Consider the following 17,002-nt stretch of genomic DNA (forward strand, 5'->3'; position numbering starts at 1 on the left):
GGTGGGTGGGACTCTTTACCTTGTACTTCTTTAGTGTGCAGAATCGGGAACGCTAAAGGATTCATCTGCTCCTAGAATCCTTCAAATTACACTCTCGTCAAGGCTTCCAGCTGGCAGGAGGTGTGCAACCTCATTGGTACTGATATTCCGGGGTGGATGATTACGTCATTCATGAGTGTCCTTTTGTTGTAGGATGTTCAGCATCATTTGACTAACTCACTAGAAGCTTCTAACAAGTGCTCAATTTGACAAAAGAAATGCCCGAAGACAATGCCGTTCTACCTGGGGAGCAATGTCTCCCTGGTGGAGGACCACTAGCTATCTGCTCCTCCAGGAGCACCCAAGTGTCTTGCACCTGTTGTCCCCTGGGGTCCTTACAGGTGGAGTGCTGGATGCTCGTGCAGTTTCTGTGATCTTGGGATGGTGGAAAATGGAATATTTTGGAAGTGTCCACCCAGTCTGGCTCTTGGGCCTGGGATTTGCATGTTGTCTATTGATGAGGACTGAAGAGCTGAGCAAGCTGAAAGAAGGTACACAAGCAATCCAAAGCTTGGTGCAGCTAAGGACAATGATTATTGGCAAGTCCAGAATCTTATAGTTTACAGCCCCAACCATGGAATGCAACCTTGAGGTTAAGTAGACAAAACACCAAAATATTTTTTAAAAACAATGCTATGTTTACATTTATTTCCTTAATCTATGTCCTAGATCTATACTAGTGGCTAAGCATAAGAAACATGAAGCAGGTCCAGTCTCAAGAACAACTTGTGGAAAGTCTGACCATGTCAACTGAGGACGTCCTGAGAATAGTCTGCTGTTCCTGCTTGTTTTGGCCTGCCAAGAGCTCAGGATATTAACTTCTTAACATCTGGGAAAAGGGAAAAGATCCCTGAAATAAGTGGCTTTTTTGTCTCTGGGGGAAATCCTGAGTAATGTAGAAGTCATGCTACCCAACTTTAGCAGGTTAAGTCATCCCAAGCTGATAGAGATCTGACAACTCCATCAGTCTGACTTTGAGGAATCCTTTCACTACTAATGCCCATGGGTCTGGTAGCTCAATGTCATCACATTTCCACTGTGCATGTCCCAGCCTGGATGTCTTGCTGCTCAGAAGTCTGAATCTGAATGACCTTGATGTCTTCCTGTGGGACACCTCTGGCTTGTTCTCATTTAGATTGTCCAGATTATGCTGAGTGACAGATTCCGGTACATCCTTCCGATGCCTACTATGACCTGACTTTCTGGATGACATAAGGACTGCCCATTACTATGTCACCCTTGAGCCCAAACCAGCTTGGGATGACTTAACCTGCTAGAGTTGGGTAGCATGACTTCTACATTACTCAGGATTTCCCCAGAGACAAAAAAGCCACTTATTTCGGGGATCTTTTCCCTGTAGATGGGGGTTGGCTAGCCAAGTCAAGAATCTACTGGGCTGCTCAGTGGGAAGGGTGGGCTGGGACTTTCTGGCAGGAGCTGAGTCTTTTGAGGAGCCTCAGTTCTGCTGTTCAGGCAAATGAATTAGGCCTACCCAGATTAGGATAATTGCTCCCCCAAATCAAGTGACTGTAGACTCTGAGCTCTACAGATTACTTGGCAGGGCCACCTAGACTAGCATTTGATTAGAGTTCAGAAACTGTATCCTTGGTAAGTCGGCAAATAAAATGATCATCACACATTCTAAATAGATTTTCTCTAGAAAATCATTTCTGGACATAAGGAAAACAGATTCTATTACATGGACTCTTCTCTGTACAGCAGCATCCTGGAGTCACCAGGTGTATTAAATAGCAAGATGCTCTGAGGTGTATCTCAGACCTCCCTGGGGGTAACCTGGGATGTTGAAACTGTGCCAAAGCCAGTTTTGACTGAGAAACGGTTGGTCTTGCCAATACTTCTCTGGACCGTGTTGCTATACCCATGCCAGTTCTAATCGGTGTGTCTAGGTTTAGAACTGTGGATGGTACAAGGGAATCGGAGTTACATATTTTTCAACTAGTATACTAGTCATTTTTATCCGATCATTAGTGAAATTCAGCTACTAGATGGTTAATGATGTGGGGCCTTTGTCAGTACCATGCGGGGAATTCAGATCATGGAAGGGAAGGCTGTATTTTACATATGGGACCTGTCTCTATCCTTGCAGGAATCTTGAGTGGAATTCCTGCATCATATTTGGCCAGAGATGCTGCCTTTGGCGGCTTGGCCTTGCTGAGGAAGGCACTTGTGATGAGGTCAGCTGGCCATTAGGGATCACTATCCTCAACTCACTGTACTACCTGTGTGGGTAGAGCAAGAAACTCTACCCAGCAATAGGCTAGAGGCCTTTACTTGGCATCAGGAATATGGAAGATAGGCCCATCTGTAGTCAAGTAGTCTGCAGACACAGATGGCCTCTCGCCACACCGTCCTTATCAAAGTCTGACCTTCCTGTGCTTGGTGTCATGGGATGTTACCCTCAAGTCTTTCGGAGTTTGCATGCAAGGTCATGTTTCACCTTGTGCTCTGGTCAGAAGGAGCAGTCCACTGTGGTTGGTGGAGAGGTAGCTGGTGGCCAGGGTGTGTAGATGTCCGCCTAGAGGCGGAGTAGGTCAGGGCTTTATGGAAATCTGGTCCATACTGTCGGGGTACCTTTCTTGTGGAAATCCTGGGAGGTGAACTAGGACTGCCAGAGCAGCGGAGTCTGGGTGGGGGGCTTTGATAAGGTTGGATCCTTTTCCATTTCCTTCGATTCTTCTATTGAACAAACTATCTGTCTGCTCCAGGTGACTTGTATTTCTGGAAGAATAAAGACTTTGAGTCCCATGAAGTTTACTTTGATTAGATCAGTCTGTTCAGTTAAAAGGCTTAAAAGCTGAGTGCATGTCTACTAGGCAGCTACAATGTCCAAAATCTTCAACAGCTACTGTATTGCTTCTACAAGGACCATAATTAGAAGGAATTGATGTTTGTGATGACTTATTTTGAGGGTCTCTCACTGGGTCAGCACTTGCATTATTTGTGGTCAAGACCCTCATCTAAGGTCAGATTCCTGGTGGCCTGGGTCTTATTGGAACACATTTGCTGTGAATGGTCCAAACCCTTTAACACTGGGCATAAGCAGAAGACATTCCCCAGGGAATTACCCTAACTTCATGTTCTTGGCTTTCTTTTGTGTAGCAATAACTCCATTATTTACAGGCAAAAGGAGCCCCATGGCCTAGCAGCACCATCTGTGGCCACTGGTGGCAGCATCTAGAACCAGGACCCTCTGGACCTACATTTGTATGGCTGGAAAGCAGAGCCCTCCCCCTGGAAAACGGATTGTGATAAGAGAAACCTGCTTAGTTCTGAGAACTGTTCTTGATGGCTGGGGAAATAAGGTGTTGGCTGACAGTGCTGCGGCGCAGATGCACTGACTTGTCATAGGTTGGTTGTCCCCCCAAACTCCCTCCTATTAAACTGTCTCTGAAAGTTGCTTGTGAACTTTGGGTTATAGAAGAGTGCACCAAATTTCTGACTCATTCCTTATCATATACCACACTGTCTATGACTTCTGATGCTTCATTGTTGAACTTCAGCTCTCTGGGAAGGAGATGTAAGTCAAGATTGAAACTGATGGTATGATGTATAAAACATTAAAGCCTGCAAGAAGGGAAAGAAAAGCGGGATTAGGCAGAAGGTGTCAGACTGGCAGGGAACTCCATAGCAGGTATTTTAGAGTTGTCCTGTGTCGAGGTGAATGGAATTCCCACTCCTGGTGAGGCTGGTCATTAGCTGTGGGATGGTATGGAAGGGACCAAGAGCCAGAGATGGCATGTCTCTTTCCTAACAAGCAGCACTTCCTGTCTTGGGGCTGTCAGGCAGTGCCTTGAGGTTTACCTGCAACTTGATTCTTTTGATGTGTTGTTCCAATATGTACTAGGGTGGCAGATCCTAGAGGATGTAAGTCGCATCTTGTTCCCTCCTTTACCCTTTTATGAAATGAGTCACCTGCTCTAGGTGGCTTGTTTGAAATTTTGTGCAGTAAACTAGATATTCCAGAAGAACTTAGATAGCAGTGTTATGAGCTATAGAAGGGAAATATTCTGAGAATGTCACAGCATTGATTAAATACTCCCTCCTTCAGGGTTTTGAAGGTCAGATGTAGTTGGCTTGCCCCCCCCCCAAAAAAAAAGGCTCTGGTCCCCTTAATTGGGTAAACTTCATAGTCCCCATCACTTAAGTGCTTCCAACACGCACTGTGTGGCCAAGTGCAGAAGCAAAGTTCTGGCAAGGAGCCTTGTCTACTGGATTGTGGACTGTAACCTCTGTGGTGAATGCTCTATGCTACGCTCTGATATATAATGCAACCTACTTAGGCTGTGCGTATCCCATGAGTTCACCCACAAGCCGCTTCCCCAGAACTCCAGGTCACCCGTCTTCTCATCTTGCCTACTCCAGGCTGACCACCCAGCCCACGCATTTGCCAGTGCACTTAATTATTACCTCTTTCCCCTTCCCTCATAGAGATGACCAAGTATATTGATTGCATATCTGCCCACTAGCAGAAATTTCACTCAGGTTTTTGGTACCCTCTAAAAAGCCGTAGCTGTACACAGGAAGCCATCTGTGAAATACATAAGGATCTTCTCAGTATGTAGCTAGGGAGAGTTAGGCCTGGCATTGGAACTATCCATGGCTCTCTTGTGGCAGTAGATTGCCCAATGCACATGACATTTCCCTCAGCTTTGCTAGGGAGGTTCCTCATAGTAGCTCTGAAGATGGGTGTAACCTGTTAGGGACTGAACAGTCTACCTTCAACCATTTTTGGAGAACATTCTATAGAATCGCTTCATTTCCAATATAAATACAGCAGGAACGGGCTCCATTTTTGTCTAGAAGCTTGATCTGTCTGATCAGCTTGCCCTTCTTGCTCCCTGCTTTTGAAACTATTTTTTTTTACTGTTTCTTAGTTTTTATTTCTCAGCCAGCCCATTCCACTGAGGGGAACCCCATTCCCACTGCCTGTGCAGGAGTAGTAACAGCAGTTCATTGTAAGTTCACTGTTACAAATTGAGCTGATGCAGCTAGGAGCCAACACTTTCCTCTGACTTGGCCTAGGGATAGCCCACTGAGGCTGGAGGTGTGAGCTGGGAAAGGATAGGCACAGTAGTTTGGGGATGAGGGAGTCTGAGCCGCCTGTTCTGCAACTTTAATAGTATGTTTGCTAGAGATGCATACTGTTTCCTCCCTAAAGTGGCAAATATGACCAACAGAGCTTACACAATTACGATTTTTATGGTAGGCAGCTTACACTGGGTAGCTCTAAACAGTTACTTAATATTTATGGCCAGTAGCTTAGTCTCTCAAACAGTAAATTAAATGAAGTTGACTGCCAAATTAGTTTTCCACTGGTGAAAATATGGCCTTGTGATTTAATCTTAAGTGGCTGCAGTATACTCTTCCTCCTGAGTCCTCCAGAGACCTATGGATCTGTCTAAACCCATGGTAGTTCAGGCAGAATATCAGAGGTCAAGGCAGTTGAAGAGCCCATCTTAAGTCCTCAAAATTCAGGCAATGGGGCTCAATGAAACATTTGGAGCTGTGCCGTGCTATCCCTAAAATCCAAAGGAACTTCCAGTCTTGAAGTTACAACTGTGGTAAGAAACATGTAACCTACTGTCTTACAAGTGGCGATCTGCATGCCCTAGACAGTCATCACTGATGTGACAGGCCTCCCATGTCTTGGTAGGTTTCTTTCCCATACTCTAGCATCTGGGTTTTTTTTTAACCCAGAATACTTGCTAATTGATCATAAAATCTGACTTATGCCAATAATGGGCCAGCAAGCTTTCTGTGGAATGCCAATATGATCCAAATTCCTATACATTCCACTGTATAGGGATCAGTTGGAGAAGCTCAGGACCACTAACTGAAGGCTTACTGCTGCCATCCCATGATAAAGTACACTGATGCTCTGAGGATCTGAAGAATGCCTTCTCCAAATCTGTTACTGTGCCTGACCATTGCCTATTCTTACTCCACAGGGACCCTCAACTCTTTAGCAATCAGGAAGAAGCTCTTAATTGAAGCCCATTATCCTATGTAAGGATCACACCACGAGATCTTTTTCAAATATAAAGATGACTCCATGAAGCTAACCTATGGAGACATTCCTGCCAGCTCCTTGTCCCATAGCTGTGGGAATGGAAGGTGGAGGTGAAGCCAAATAGGAGTTTCAAGGAGGATTAAAACTCAAAGGCTAAAGGACACGGCCCCCAACAGCCTTGATACTTTTCCATGCCTGTTTAACATAGATTTTGACCAATGGCTTTGATACTTTTTCGGTGCCTGTTTAATGCAGACTTTGGCTAATGCTCATACCCCAGAAACTAACCCTCCAGGCCAGCCCACCCAAATGGGTTTTCCTGCTATCGGGTTCTCCCCCACATTGCAGGAGTTCTCTCCATTCACTCTCCCATTATTGCCATGAATTTTCTTCAAGTTTGGGAGTCAAACCCAAACTTCAGGAAGAAACTGAAGCAAAGTTTCATCTTAAACTGACTTTACTACAAAAGATGCCTTGTATGACACTGACACCTAAAGCTTATGGTTGTTCTGTCACTGGATATGACTCCAAATTCTGAATTGAAAGACAAAAAATTGTCAGTGCAGGCAGACTTCCCTCCTATACGGACCAAGAGAAGAGGCACTCAAAAGATGGTCTGTTACTTGTCAGTCAAAATGAAACTGAGTTCTGAAGCTTCCTGGTCCAAGTCCTCAAGAGAACAGGTGTGTGCTTTGAATGTTCCAGAATGATTTTTAACTTTTTCACATAAGCCCGTGGAGTTACTTCCAACACTATTTTTACTGGTATATACTTGTAGAAATCCACTTTTTTTTTTTTTAAAAGGACAACTTGGTCCCCTGTCTAAGGCCTGTTTGGGTTTAAAGTGCTGCATTCTCTTGGTTTTCACCATGCCACAGGCATAAAGATGAAAAGCAGCCACCTCATTGGGGTCTGCTGCCTAACATGCTGTATCGACTTTCATGTCCTGAGGATATTCTTGACCAAAGGGAATCCTTCTGCCAACACGCACCTTTGTGTAACTAGAGACTTATAAACTGTCAAAGCAGTGGCAGGGTGTGTATGCTTGTGTGTGTGGGGTGGCTAGCAAACAGATTCTGGGAGTAAAAATGGGCCCCAGAACCTTTTTTCGGGGAAACTGCTGTACATTTGGATGTAATCATCTACTTCCCATGACAACCTGTGCTCGACTCTAGACTTAAGCTCTCATTGCCATGTGTTTCTTAGTCACTAGAAAAGGTGGCCAATGAGGCCTAGACTATTGCCATGTTGATACTTGTCACCCTCAGATTATCTGTAGCAGAAGGAACATACCGAGTTGACAGATTTTTGTGAAGACTGCATTTGGGAGGTCTAGAAGGCAGTGTGTTCAGTGGACAGATGGCCCTAACTTTTGGAAGAACTGACACTTGAGGACATCTTTGAGCATCTGTCCATTTTTTCCTGAGGAAATACTTGGAACTAACAATTCTCTGAATGGTACAAATGGCTCCAGTCATGGAAGTCTCTTCTTAACCTCTGGAGGTTTCATGTTGCATTATTCCATGACATTTTCTCTACTTATGTGGAAACGTGAAAGCATGGATAGTGTCAGTGTGATAATTTCAAAGGTTACTGGATGTGTCTCCAGTTGATCTGATCTCTCATGTTGCCTAATACTGGATGAAAGACTCTGTACTAACTAGTGGAAATACTTTAATAAGGGAGATGAGGATTTATTCAAAGTCTAGGATAGCTGGTCATCAGATTCCTGCTGGCAGAGATGTATTCAAGGCAATCTAATATCCTGTGATGATCTAAATGAAGGGCAGGTGCCAGTGAAAGGTGTTAAGGCTGGATGTGAGGTTTAACCCTGGGTCCTGGATGGTCTGGTATGAGAAATCTACTTGCATGATCAAATGACAGACAGGCTTTTTGCAGAGCAAGAGGAGGAAGAGGGGATAGCCTTTAGCTTGTTTAAAAGTGAGCTTGTCTGAGGACAGCCGAATCTTCAGATAAAAGACCCATGACTAAAATAGACATTAGCAACTGCATGTAAATCCTTATGAAGTTTGTACTTTTTATTTTTAGTACTAGGAAGTTTGGATTTTGAGCACAGCCAACTGATGGGGCGTTTTTATTGCTCATAGAATGTGTGACCTCTTGCCAAATGTACTCATGATGAATTTAGTTCTTCCTGTTCATCCTCTGGTCTTCAATTGTCTATACTTGTATGTCTTTTGCCAGGTTAAACCTAAAAGAAACCAAATTATGTGCTTTTTTCAGAAAAGGTCTCATTTTTTGGTATCCAAGCAGCTACTTGCTACCAAGAAAATCTAGATGAGGAGTGTATAGATTGAGAAATACATGGCCCTGTAAACCTTTAAGAAATTCTGCCAATGAGCCTGAGGTTTGAAGGCATGATAGTTATAATCATAGAGTATGTTACTGAGACCCAGGGAATAATTATATTTGCAGGGAAATAGTCTTCCAGCTGCTTTGACTGTTCATGACCTGCTTCTCGATTACAAGTTGTACAAATGACTCCATGAAAATAATTGCCTTGACTTCTCACCAAATTTTAAGTATTAGAGGGCTGTCCTCAGCTCACTAAGTTGTCTAGGTACCACCTGTTGTGACCCTAGAGTGAATCATATGGTAGCAGTATACTGCAGGTGACACTCCATCACCAGGTAGCTGGTATCAAGTCATGGGCTCTTCCTGATGGTGGGTATGTGTGTGACCAGAGCCTCTGTTGGCCAAGGCAAGCACTGGAGCTCCCAGGGCCTCGGGGCCTGAGCCCCCTTTAATTTCCTCTGTATCTGACCTCGTTCCATGCCAGTGTTGTACTCCTTAGACCTTTTTGACTTCAAAGTCTGTTATCCATCAAACTCTTTTTTAAGAAGCTGTTAAAATCATTTACGTGTTTCTCAGCTGTTCTGAGGCTTAAAGGCAAGCTTCACCATGAAAACCTCAAGGCTGTAGGTAGAAATGATAGTACATAACTTTGGGTGAGATAATCAAGCATGAAACTTTAGAACTTGGACAACTGGAACCATTTTGTAACCAGAGGTATCTCATTCCAACTGATTCAGATGTATATTTTGATAAACCACTGCAGTTGAGTCCCACATGATAGGGTACATTCAGGATGGGATTTGCACTGTGAAAACACACGTGCCCTGGCAGATGTGAGGGAGGTAGTCACACCTTAGTCTCTGTGCCCAGATAAAGGTAGACCTTTGACATTTTAAAATTTTTATATATTTTTAAATGAATCGCATTCCTTCTGAATGCAAGTTTTCAGAACAGATCTAGGTACTTCAGTGGTCATGTGGTTCATAAGTCTGCCCTGCACCAGGCTAAGTGGAGGAAGGCTCCTACCGTAGACTAAGATGAAGTGTGTTCCTTAGGAAGGCACGCTCTTCTCAGGGTGGTATGTTTCTCACATGGTCACATTGCCAGAAATCTTCCTCTTCCATGCCACATTGAACAGCCTGATAAGTTCCTTTCTGTGCTACAGGAAAAAATAATCCTTTCACACAGAACTTGTTTTTATTTTATTCATGAAATACTATAATATCTCTAGCTTTTCATATTTACCCAAACAAGATATCCACCAGAAATTTTTAATCCCAAGCTAGCCCAGAATTGGAGTGGGTATTGCCCAAGTTCCGCATGTAATAGGGGAAAACGGTAGTGCAGCTGTATAGCATTCATCCATGTCAGTCACCGAGATGACTGTTCTAGAAGTTGGGTCTCTTCCAAGCAACTACATATTTACTTTTGGGCATCAGAAAATCTGTCAGTGGTAGATTCTGATGAAATGGTTATGGTAGGTTGTCACCAACTTGCTTAAATAAGTCGTTTTCTAACCTCATCTTGTCAGTTCAAAACTCCTGGGAAGATGAACTTTCAGGACTTATACTGTCTTGGTACACCTGAGGAATCTCTTCACTGAAAGATCTGCTTTGCAGTAATCTGGGATAAAATCTAGAATCCGGTTAAAAATGTCTTTTGGTAGCTAGCCAGTTGTTAGCTTCGTCACTGACCAAAATACCTGACAACATTGTAGAGGAAGTTTATTGAGGGCTCATGGTTCAGAAGTTCACCTATAATTCCATTGCTTTGAACCAGAAATGAGGCAGAACATAATAGCACAAAGGCATAGTGGAGGAAAGCTGCTTAGTTCATGGCAAGCAGGAAGCTGAGAGGAGCCAGGAATGATAATCCAGGCCACGCCTGCGGTGACTTCCTTCAGCCATGTCCCATCTGCCTAGTTACCCAGTAACTAGGGTTAATCATCTCAAGTTAATCCATCAGTGAATGACTCCAGAGGTTATAGCTCTCATAACTATTTCATTGCTGACCATTCCTCCATGGCTAACACATGAGCTTTTGCAGGTGGCATTAAGGATTTAAACCATTACATTCCACTTCTGGCCCCCAAAGCTTATGTTCATCTCACAATGCAGAACTCATTCAGTCCATCTTTGAGTCTCCATAGACCTCACAGTTCCAGCCATGTCTAGAAGGCTAGGCCAAGTCTCTGCCAAGATCCATGGCAAACTCTTGGCTGTGAGCCCCTATAAAAATTGAGCAAGTTACATACATCCAAAATACAACGGCACAATGAACGCTTCAAATCCAAAAGGGAATAATACCGAGAAAGAATGGATGGAACCAAAGTAATGAAACCCAGCCAGGATATTGGGTCCCGTACTCCTATGTCTGGCATCCGGAGGACATGGTGGTGATGTGGGACCCAAAGGGCTTGGAAAGTCTATCCCTTTGGCCTTGCTGGCTGCAGTCTACAGGTCCTCTCTTGGTCTGGCTCTGTCCACCACTTGGAGCTTTCCTCAGCAAATGGTCCATGTTTGTGGCTTCTCTTAATTCCAGGGGGGTCTACTGTAGCTTTAGCTTCTCTCTCAGCTTCACACAGCACCTTCTTGGGCTGCCCACAGGGATTCTGACTTAGCTACATTTTGCCTGGCCTTCCCAGGTCTTCCCTTAATCTTATGGGGTCTTGAAGGCTTCCACTAACTCCAGCATTCTGCATTCCTACAGAAGATATACCATGTGGATGATGCCAAGGTCTGCCATCAGCTTGAACAGTAGCCAAGCCTCCTGGGACCATGGCTGAAGCTGCTGCAGAGTACCTGGTGTGACTGAGCATAGTGGATGGAGTTCTAGGGAAACGGGTTTTTAGGCAACCCTGGTGCTTTCTTAACGCACCTTTTTCTAACAAATTTTCATGTTTAAACCCTTAAGCCTGCTATGGCTTGTTGATTCCTAGATGACCTTGAGACCTCTTTCCTTGTCTCTGTGCAAAGTACCTAGTTTCTCTATAGTAATGATCATCTTTCAGCAGTTGCATCTTCCTTGGCTCCTGTTTTATAAGTGCGTTTCTGGCCAAAGTTTTAAAAATCTGTGCTTCAATTCTCAGTAAACCTAATTAAAATATTCCAGAAATACCTGTGCCACTGCCTGAATGCTGTGCTACTATGAAATTTCCTACAGATTAGTTGGTCCATCACCTTTAAGCCTTACAGAAAACCTCAGGACACGGGCAAAATGTAGACAAGTCTTTCCCCCCCCCCCCCCAAGAATATAACACGTGTGGCTTCTAGTTCAATTCTCAGTGGTCCTTATAATCTGAGTACAGTCCTTGCTGTCAACATTCCTGTTGGCATTTGGTCTTCTGAGCTTCCACCAGAATTGCCTATTAAGCTCTGCTTACAACATTTTAAGGCTTCTCAATCCTTAACCTCCAAATTGTTCCAAATTTCTCCCTTAGATCAGTTCCAAAGGCTTCTGAATCGCATGGTCAGGTTCATCATAGTGATTACCCTAATTCTTAGTATCAGTTTCCGTTAGGTTTACCATTGCTGGTACTAAAATACATACGGATTTGGAGGAGGAAGGTGGGCTCATCGTTTTAGAGGTTCAATCCATGGATGACCACTTATATTGCTGAGCCTGCAGTCAAGCAGAACATAGTGGATGGCCATGGAAGAAATCTATTCAGCTTATAGCAGCCAGGAAGGTGAGAGGAGCCAAGGTCAAGACAGTCCAGGCCACCCTCCACCCCAGTGACCTACATATTCCAGCCATGTCACACTTGTCTACAATTACTGCCCAGTATTTTCAAGTCATTAGTCCATCACATGGATTAATCCAGTGTAGAGGCTATAGTTCTCATACTCTAATCATTTCACCTCTTAACATTGCTGCATTCTGGAACATGAGTTTTTGAGGGTACCCTAGGGATTCAAATCGTAATATTCAGGTTACATAGAGTAATCATCTGTAGGAACTAGGGCTGCTTCACTAAGAATAAGAACTTTATAGTGCATTTTTGTGAAGACTTGGCACATGTGAGGTTCATGGCTAAAACGCCAGTTAATTCCTGTGGATATAGAACTAGATTTTTCCTCTCAGACAATAGAATGTGGAATATGCATGCTGTAGGAGCTCTGGGTTAGTGCAAGGAGGCACTAATGTCTCAGATCACAAGATGTTGGCTTTTCCCTGTGGGTTTGAGTCAGGGATACTTGCACTCTTTGGCTCCTCTTTCAGCTCAATGGGAGCAATGCTGGAGGAGTGCCACAAACATATGATCTGCCAAATGTCATTGAAGCCAAGTTCTCTAAATTCTCTAAGACCCTAAGGTACGTGATGCTGACAGGTGGCCTTTCAGTGCAAAGATTTGCCCACAAAACTTCCACAAACAAGCAGCAGACTGGCTTGAATAGAGGCTCTAAGCACTTGTATTCAGGCTCTCGGCTTAGTAGCCCAAACCACTCATGAGACTAAACAGAACTTTGCAATGGCAACACTCTTGAAGGTGGCAGTGTGTGGCAGAGGGCAGAACCTATGGGAAAACTTTGAAACATGGAAAGTGGCTTGGTTTATGGGCAATGAGCTTTAACAACTGGAGTAGGGGTTCTTTATCATGTGGTTCTTCAGCATGAATTCTACAAATTTGAAAGTACCTCTATGCATCCTTCCACATTTTCAAGTATTTGAACTTCATGTCAGTTATTAGCTAGCCAGACTTGACCATATTAGTACTGACATTTTGGTTAGATGGTTCCCCATTGTGGGTTATCCTGTGCATTGTAGGATGTTACTTGGCATCCCTTGACTATCCTGGCTATGAACTAGTAGCATTCCTTGGACATAATAGAAAACCTTCTCCAGCCACTCATCTTCACTGGGACCCACATTTATTTGGGTTAGAGAACCTAGTTCAGTGACTCTCCAGGAACACCTGAGTGTCTGCAGTTCTCTTAGGGGGCCTTCATGGCTGGTATGCTGCTTGCTTGTGAATTTTTCCCTGTGATCTCACAAAGTTGGGAAAGTGTATATTAGCAAACACAAGATGACCTCCTCCCCAAAATCATTTCTGGATTACTGGTTCCTAGGGCCTGGGATTTTCATTTTTCTTTTTCTTTGAGGAATTCTTTTCACCACTTGATTTTTGTCATGAAGCTTGTAGCTAAGTGTCAAGATATCTACACTGTGTATATCCCAGTATGGACTTTTTATTGCTCGGGGCTCCGACTCTAAATGACCTTAAAGTCCTTTAGCAGAATGTTTTCTGGCTTATATCTGGTTTGAACAGATGCTGAGTGAGAAAGTAGTACTGTGTCCCTACAGTGGAAGGAAGCTATGAGTGACATGACAGCTATACTTAACCAGGGTACCCCTTGAACCAAAATTGGCTTCAGAGGAGTTGAAAACACTTTAAGAATTTGCTTCACATGATAGTGGGGATGCCTAAATAAGTCAGAAATCCATAGGGCAGATGATCATAAAGGGCAGGTTTGATCTCTATTTCTATGGAAGATACACATTTATTGACTACTTCATTCTGGACATGGAATACTAATTCTGTTTCCTTAGAAACAATCCAGGGCAACTGGTTATTGGATATACTCATCTTCTCAGCATATGTTACCTGCTTTTGAGTGACATGGATTATTGTGCAGTAGGCTTAGTGGTTTTCACTTGGGCATAAGATGAGATTGGATCATGTAGGCCCATTTTAATAAAGTATCTTTCTATGTAGACAGATGGCTGAAGATCTGCTCCTCATTACCTTGTTAAGTTCTGGGATTTCTGTGCTTATGTCATGGAAGATTCTTAAGCCTTCCTGAGTTTGCTTGCAGATTGTTTGTCTATTTTGTGCTCTGGCCACTTAGTCAGCCACTGCAGCTAATGGAGGTTGGCCTGGCAAGCAGACTGCGTGTAGTAGAGGTCAGTTAGGAGTTGTTCATGGACTGAAATCCAGGCTGTTGGATCAAAAAACATTTTTCCCTTGGTAACTCTTGGATGTGCCTTGTGACTGCTAGAACAGTCTGGGTGAGAGCTTTTTGATCAGTCATGATTGCTTTTGTTCCCTTTTATTCAAGGGAATGAATACTTGAGTATTACCTTGTGCCTGGCTCTGCTATGTGCTTGTGCTATTTTAAGGATATTTCTTGTGTGCTATAAGATCCCAAAAGTGGACTTTGTAGTTCAGATTCACCTTTAATGTGACTACCTGCCCGGTTCACTGGTTCCCCACATAAAGTGAGCACAATTTATCCACATGACAATAATGCAGCTTCATGAATGCCTTCTTTCCACTTTCCAAGTACTTTTCAAATCTGTTATGTCTATGACCAAGTGTTTTTAGAAGGACCCTCTCAAACCTGTGCATATATCAGGTCTGGTCCTGAGGGTACTGATAGCTGTCTAGCATATCGCAGGCAAAATGTTCAATTTCCAACAGGAAAATAACGAATGCAGAGTGAACGTAGAGCTTAGCACAGAAAGGGTACCTGGTTGGGACCACAAAGCTTGAGATTTTGGAGTTTGAGTCCACCTAACTGCCAGGTCTGGCTTTTAGTGGAAAGGGTGATCGGCAAGTTGGGTCCCTGGGACAACTCTCTAAATGTATTAAAATGATCTCTAATAAAATTCTCTAACTCACTGGAAGACAGCAGGAAAGTCAAGTTGTCTTCAATGTCTAAGTATTCACCCTTAAAGGCAGTCATATACAGCAGAGGAAGGGTCTTTGGGAAAACTAAAGATACATACGAAAGATCCTTTATCCCTCTGAAATAAGCTCTCCACTTATAAGTGAAATCCTACCATTTGCTCTATAAACCTGGATGTGACCAGGAAATGTAGAGTTCAGATGCTGAGCTCTGTACCCATGTGGGAGAGGACCTGAGAGTGACCTTTCATAGTATACTTCATGGCTTAAGGCATCAGTCATTCCATTTTCTTTTTTGACCTCAAAGTTACTTCCAGTGTTTGGAAAGAAGCACACATAACATGGAATGCTTGCATAGATTTGACTTGTGGGGGTGGTCCCATAGTTTCCTTTGCATGGTATTCCAGATGCATTATCAATTACAGTCCACTACTGTAAAGCACAATGACAGCACACGAAGTAGACGTAAATTGAGGTAAATGATTTTTCTGTGATAGTCTTGATGTTTTCCAAGTTTCATAGTTCTATTGATAAACCCACATTAGGTTATACTATTTCCTAAGAGATGCTTATAAAGTGGGGAGAAAGATTCAATAACTTGGCAAGGGTAAAGTTCTCTAGATGCTCCATTTCCTGAAGAGGACCTATTGTGTCTAGAATCCTTCGTTCCTCGGCTCTACAAAGGATGCTGTGTATGTTCTTCAGTCCTTGTCATTACCAGGGTTCTCGGTGAAGCAGTCTGACAAACTATAGCATGCAGTGTGCTCATTCAGGGTTGTGCTTTGGGATCTGTATCTGTACAAGGGATGGGGCAAGGAGTTGGACTGGGTAGAACAACAACTTGGCCTGCATTGTGATTCTGTCAGCCTCAAATATCCCCCATGAGCTCCGATTGTGATGTGTTGGACTCAAACCATGCCTTGATACTTCACCTCAATCATTAGGTGTGGCTACTTCTGGAAAGTCATGATCTAGGGGAAGTGGTTTTCTATGACCGAGGCCATTCCTGTCTGCTGAAAGCATTCTCACAGCTTGCAGAACAAGTCATTCCTTGAAGGGAGACCTGTGTGATGCATCTGCTTGTCTCTTACAACCCATTTTTTTGGGGGGGAGGGCCACGTCAGATTTTTCCTCACATGTTGGAGAAATGGTTCTTCTACAGTTCAGATGGATCTCCTTTCTTCGGGGGAAAAACCCAGAAAAGGAGGGTTAGTGGGATAAACTACAGTCTGTTCTAGTCAGTTATCAGGAACATTCACTGTCCTGATGGTGACTCTTCATCACTGACCACATCTATCTTCCTGTCTTGATTCCTGCTCTCCATGGCACTCCTGTTTGACTTACCTGGTTGGCATCAACTACTCTTGGCCCTGAAGTCTGTACCCCTGGTCACCATGTCCTTCTTGGATTGGAGTTGCATGCTTTACTTTTCCATTTACTTTCATAATTAGGAAAGGGGTACCAAGAAGTACCTAGTGGGTCAATTGTGCACTAAACACAGTTAGTGCCCCAACTGTGACCCTAGATTCTCTTGCTTCTCAAAGTCCAATATCTATGACAAGATGGCAAGTCTACCTTCTGCCCGTTTATCTAGACACAAGGAGCTCAGTGTCCCTTGCCATAAACATGTTTTCTCTTGGGCTCTGCAGGGTCAGAGCTGATTTCTGAAACTGCATGGATAGAAAGCACACATTCTTTGGATCTTTGGGAGAGATGGCAAGTAGGCTACTCCTTGTTAGTGTGCTGGGTATCCTTCTGATTAGTGATAGTGCAATTTGAAAGTACTGAAATCAATGAAATTTTGCATCCTGGAGGGGGTAGCATCTTGTATATAGAGCATTTGAGATGGACTGCCAAAGGCTCAGTTGAGATACTACCCTGTTTTTTATCAAATTAGTAAAGTTAGTAGCTGACTCATAGCTTGTGATCTAGCCAGTGGATTCCATGGTTATTAGTTGGCTATACCCTTCTCATTGAAGTACATGCCC

This window comes from Marmota marmota, unplaced genomic scaffold, assembly GCF_001458135.2.
Source record: "Marmota marmota marmota unplaced genomic scaffold, marMar, whole genome shotgun sequence".
Lineage (NCBI taxonomy): Eukaryota > Metazoa > Chordata > Mammalia > Rodentia > Sciuridae > Marmota > Marmota marmota.